General features: G+C 40.5%; 1 protein-coding gene across 1 annotated transcript in view; it reads left to right on the top strand.

Moving 5' to 3' along the window:
• The first annotated feature begins 2,405 nt into the window (after positions 1–2,405).
• The window catches only part of stat5a (signal transducer and activator of transcription 5a), a 95,177-nt gene continuing 91,582 nt past the window's right edge, over positions 2,406–6,000 (top strand). The window contains 1 exon segment of the mRNA XM_046866036.1: positions 2,406–2,794. The gene's annotated coding sequence lies outside the window, so the exon portion shown is untranslated.

The following is a 6,000-nucleotide window of genomic DNA, read 5'->3' as shown; positions in this document are numbered from 1 at the left end:
TGAGACAAATGATGCTTTAATCTTTTTTTATTTATTTTTTTATTTTTTAAACTAGTAATAATCCTTATTCAATTCCTAGTACTACATACACCAAATGCACAAACGCTTCATGCACATGACCACTCAGGTACAAATAAATAAATAAATAAATAAATAAATTGAGGCTTAACAGCTTAAGTAGCTAAACTGTTTTGCTAAATTTCCAAAATATCAAATTTTTCTAGTGCCCAATACTTCTGCCTTTTTCTACCCAGCAGCAAGATGATGCTGCCTTTACACTATCTTTCGATATGCAAATTAGATAAAGTGAGACATCCATGTGATTGGCTCAAACGTTTCTTTCAATCAATCCTATGGTGGTGTAATATACTTACTGAAAATTAATGAATGAATAAATTGATAGACAGATGGTTGGATAAATGAATGAATGAATGAACTGTTTTTTTCCCTTTAAAAGTTCAAGCCTTAACAGGCACTGTGGCTTATTAAATAATAAACACATGTCAGCTCAGAGGCTCTTCAAATGAATTAGAAGGACGAATTTGTGTCGGCTGTAGTATGACAGGCTGAGGTATGTCTACCCTGAGTGTAAATGAAAACCTTTAGAAAGAGCTCAGAGCTCAGACAAGTGCAATGTTCAGTTGTATAATGTAATATAAAGTTGTGTGTGTGTGTGTGTGTGTGTGTGTGTGTGTGTGTGCATACATTGTCAGATAAGTGCAATATTCAGCTGTATATATATATATATATATATATATATATATATATATATATATATATATATATATATATAAAAAGTGTGTATATTAGGTGTGTATATGTGCATATGTGTGATTTATGTGTGTATATATATATATATATATATATATATATATATATATATATATATATATATATATATGTATGTATGGCAGTGGCAGGCTTTTTTTACCATTTTACTAAAGCAAGAAACACAGTTAAGACTCCAAACCTCTACACTACAACCGCAACTGTGCCACCTACATCATCTGGAGCAGTTCAGAATCAATATTTATCTAATAACATGACAAAAACATAAAAATGTAAATAAAATACAACCTACTCACCAGAGATTCAGACTCATAATGTGCAGCGCTCCTCAGAGGCTGTAATCCAGTGGTACCGCTCGTATTCACTGGTCTGGAAGTGGTGAACAAACCCTTTCCCGGGCTGAGATGAGCTAGCTAGCCTCAGGGTTGGCCGACCTCCTCACGATGTCTAACTTTTCTGGAAAATGGATTTTTAAATATGTCCAAAACCAAATCAATTTCTCTTCCACCATTGGCATAAAAAAAAGTCTAACTCATATGTATCAATGTGTGAAGAGCTACACATGAGTTTTGCCAGTCGAACTTGGCTGTAACAGTTTCCCTCTGACCAACCAATCAGAGGATGGAAAAATGCTGACACTATTCTGGGCCAGCTAGCTGCCCTGTGGGGCGAATTTGAAATTTAATTAGTTAAAGAAACAGACGCATTGATAATATTTTCTATGGTAAAAAGGCCAGCAGTACTGACTTTGAAGGCCCTGGGTAGATTAGATTGACATGGCAGCACATAGAGGCTGAAATCTGATTGGACAAAAAAATCTAACATCCACTTACATGTAGTGGAAGCAGTGCAGCCACAAGAAACACTACGAAATGAAGAGAATAAACTGTTGGGAATAAATTAATACAAATATTAGAATTTAGGTTGTAAATGTAGGTCTGTGCTTCTGATAGTGTTTAGGGCAGCAGAGAAGGCCTTTGATGGCCCTGACCGCCCGCCACTGGTGTATGTATACACACTGTACATATGAATGTGTATGTATGTATGTATGTATGTCTGCGACGTCCAGACGACTGGGTCAGAGCGTCTCCAAAACTGCAGCTCTTGTGGGATCGTCCTAGTCTGCAGTGGTCAGTGTCTATCAAAAGTGGTCCAAGAAAGGAACAGTGGCGACATGGTCATAAGCGACCAAAGCTCATTGATACATGTGGGGAGTGAAGGCTGGTCCGTGTGGTCCGATCCAAAAGACGAGCTTCTGTAGCTCACATTTCTGAAGAAGTTATTGCTGTTAATGCTCGACGGGTCAGAACTGTTTTGGCAACACAAGGGGGACCAACACGATATTAGACAGGTGGTGATAATGTTATGCCTGGTCATGTATATCTGTGTGTATGTATGTACTGTATGCATGTATCTGCGTATTTCTTTGCGTGTGCATGTATGTATTTCTGTATGTATGTGTATATGTATATACGTGTGTGTGTGTGTGTGTGTTTGTCAAAGTGTCTGGAAGCCTATGTGTATCTGTCAGTGAGCGCGCGTGTGCGTGTCTGCGCGTCCATGGCAGCGCGCGCAGTCGAAGGAACATTTGAGAGAATGTAATTAGGGAACGCGCCCGCGCGCGCATCTCAGGTGAAGAAGCCTCGCGTGCGTCTCACGTGGTACCGGTCATTTAAATCATCCGGAACAAACAAAGAGAGAAAGAAACAAACAACAACAAGTATCGTGTGCGTGTTTATAGACGTGTAGCCGATACGATACATAAATAGGAGGAGGGAAAAAAAAAGAAAAAACAACGGCGTGGAAACAACACCGGAAGTGGGCGGGTGAGAGAGAGAGAGAGAGAGAGAGAGAGAGAGAGAAGCAGAGGCAGGCAGGCGGATGAGACAGCGCACAGCCCGCTGCTGGAAGCGGACACACGGGCGGCTCTCTGGAAGATCTTTCCCGGAGCTTCGCGTTGCACTTTTTCCGCAAACCAGACTGCGTGTTTCAGCTTCCTGCCCCGGTAAGTCTTCCTGCTTCTGCCAGAGATCATTCACTAGTTCATTTCTTTTTTTTAATTTTCTTTTTTCTAGCACAGCGGCTTCGTAAACAAACTAACTGTCTAAAGCCTGTGTGTGTGTGTGTGTGTGCGCTTTTTTAATATCTATTTGACGCAACTTTAGAGCGGAATTGACGCAACAATTAAACCCAAACACTCCGTCTTATTTTCCAATTTCACACCAGCGTCAGGTTTAATAACACGAACTAACACCAGGTTCCTCCTTGAACACACTTTGTGCAGTGTTGATTCCGGAGCTGTCAAAGCGCCACGGCCTGCGCACCGATCGGCACTTGCGCACTCGGCAGCGCGGCCATGCGGTCCGGTCCGGTGCGGTGCGGTCCGGTGCCCTCAGCTCTCCCCGCTGCTCCACGCGTAGCGCGCGCTCTGAAACCGAGCCTCGCATTCCTCTCCCACCCCCCCGGAATAGCAGCGTTCATACCGTCGGGAAATGTAACCTGGGGTTTTAGTTTTAATTATTATTATATTAAAAAAGGTAATAAATGTTTGAAAAGTGAGTAGAGACCCCGAGCGTCTGAGATGAACTTTGTAACGGGGCTGAGTTACACTGTGATGAAGTGACGCTGGAATTACGACACTTGTCACTCGCGTTAAAAAAAAAAAAAAAAAGATTGTGTGTGTGTGTATGTATGTGTGTATGTGTATATATATATATATATATGTGTGTGTGTGTGTGTGTATGTATGTTTGTGTGTGTATGTATGTATATATGAGTGTGTGTGTGTGTGTGTATATATTTTACATATATCATATGTATAATATACTTATTACATTATTTCTATGTATTTGTGTGTGTGTATATATATATATATTTTTTATATATATATATATATATATATATAAGTTTGTATGTATGTGGGTGGGTGGTGAGGTCTCACGCTGCAGCAGCGGCAGGACTGTGAGATGATCTGAGATCAGATCTAAGCAGCTTTCTCTCCCTTCTCTGTTCTTCTGACTGCAACTGGAGTTCAGGATCAACCTGCCGACTTCATTCACTTTCAGTTTCATCAAAGTGTGAAGAAAGAAAGAAACAACCGAAGAAAGAAAATGAAATGGAGAGAAAGAAAGAAGGAAAGAAAGCCTGTGTTCCGATTTGATCTGGTTTAGAGGTTTTACACCTGTGTTTTGAAATAAAGTGATTTTTAGGCTTGCAGTGTAAAATCAACAGAAATGTTTCCCAAGACAAGAGGAAAGTGTTTTGGTGCTAAAGGACAGCGTTTTTTTGCTACAGGACAGCGTTTTGGTGCTGCAAAAAATAACGGTAGTAGAGGAAAGTGTTTTGATGCTACAGGAAAGTGTTTTGATGCTACAGGAAAGTGTTTTGATGCTACAGGAAAGTGTTTTGATGCTGCAGGAAAGTGATTTGATGCTACAGGAAAGTGATTTGATGCTACAGGAAAGTGATTTGATGCTACAGGAAAGTGATTTGGTGTTGCAGAAAAGCATTTTGGTGTTGCAGGAAAGCATGGAAACGTTTGGTACTATAGGTGTATACTGAAGGTAAGCATTTGGTGCTGCAGAAATGTTTTTTTTTTTTTCCTACGCAAAAGCATTTTGCTGCTATACGAAAGCGTTTTGTTACTACAAGTAATTTTTGTTGTTGTTGCTTTACAGTATGAAAGTGTTTTGGTACTATAAGACGGTACTAGACAAACTACTAGTACAAAACTACTAGTTTATGTTTTAACAAGGAACCAGCTCACCACTACGATAAGCATTTTATTATGAGAAAACACGTAAGAAAATCTTGTTAAGAAAAGGATTTTTTTTTTGTTTTGAGATTAACATTTTCTTGCTAAATACAAGAGAACGTGTCATTAAAAGGAAACCGAGATCAAAATGTCATTAAAGCAACATAATATCTATTGGAGGCTGCAGTTTTTAAGACAGTGCCTGCAGGGTTGGCAGTACATCCTGCCCAAAGTCACAGCTGACAGGACAAATCGGATTTTACTTTACCGAGGGCGACTTTGTTCCTGCCGTATTCAGAATCCTCGCCTTTTACAGAAACGTGCGGTGATAATAGCTGCCTTCTAACCTTCACAAGCTTTACACTCCTTCATCACAGTCCTTACTTAAAAAAGAGAACACAGATCCCGGAGATGTTAGCAATCACACTAACTTAATGGCTTCCTCTCAGCATGTCGGGTCGTTCTGTTGCAGTGTCTATGCCCCCGAGCAGACCTCCAGACATAAAGGCCATGGAGGAGAGGGTTACTTCAGAGGTTATCTTTTTCTCTTTTTTTTTTTTTTCTTTTTTTATCAGTTTTGGCCAGTTCACTGACTGCTGTGCTGAGCCCTTTTTTTCTTCAAAAAAAAAAAAAACGTCCATAGGAGCATTTAACCGAGCGATATTCTTATCTGCAAACACTGATAGATCTGTTGTCATACGTGTCTGATGACCTGGCTAGCATCAGCTGTCCTGAGCGTTACACAAGTGATTGTAAAAACGACTCAGACAAACTGCTAATATGGGCAAATTATTAATATGTCCTGCTACGTCATACTGTCGCAGTGTTCACACCGTTTACACAATACAGAAGCCTAAGGTTTGTTGTGTTTTATTTAGACATCGAGAGAATTGCTAATCTAAAACATCTGTAATGCACTCTCTCTCTTGATATAATCGAAAACTAAGTTTTGGTATTCGTGTGTGTGGGTTGAGTCAGTGTTCTACCCACCTTGAACCCAGAGTAATCAAGCATGCACCCAACACCATGTGTTTATTGCTTTCAGACTGCTATATTTAGCGCTCCTTTGGTGTGTGTGTGTGTGTGTGTGTGTGTGTGTGGGAGGGAGGGAGGGAGGGAGGGAGGGGGTGTAGAGGAGTGGTGCTGGGGCAGGATTGTCATAGGTGTCAAACTGTAGACCACACATGAATTCATACGTCCATCCTGTCAAAGCGAAACAATAAACAAACAAACAAGGGTGCAAACTAGTGCATGCTGGCGTTCTCGTTCTTCACATTCACACACGACTCACTCGGAAAGGTTTTTAGGACCTGCGGTTGGTGCAAGAGGGTCTTTGTGGTCTGCTGTTGGTGTTTTTTTATTTTTGTTTGGTTAGCTTTTTCTCTCCAAATGGTACCAGATGCATATCAGTGTTTTGGTTGTTTCAGCTGCGCAAACGAAACTGAAAATCCTTAAGCA

This window comes from Silurus meridionalis, chromosome 14, assembly GCF_014805685.1.
Source record: "Silurus meridionalis isolate SWU-2019-XX chromosome 14, ASM1480568v1, whole genome shotgun sequence".
Taxonomy (NCBI): Eukaryota; Metazoa; Chordata; class Actinopteri; order Siluriformes; family Siluridae; genus Silurus; species Silurus meridionalis.
The sequence above is the reverse complement of the archived record's forward strand: the minus strand, read 5'-3'. Positions and strand labels throughout refer to the sequence as shown.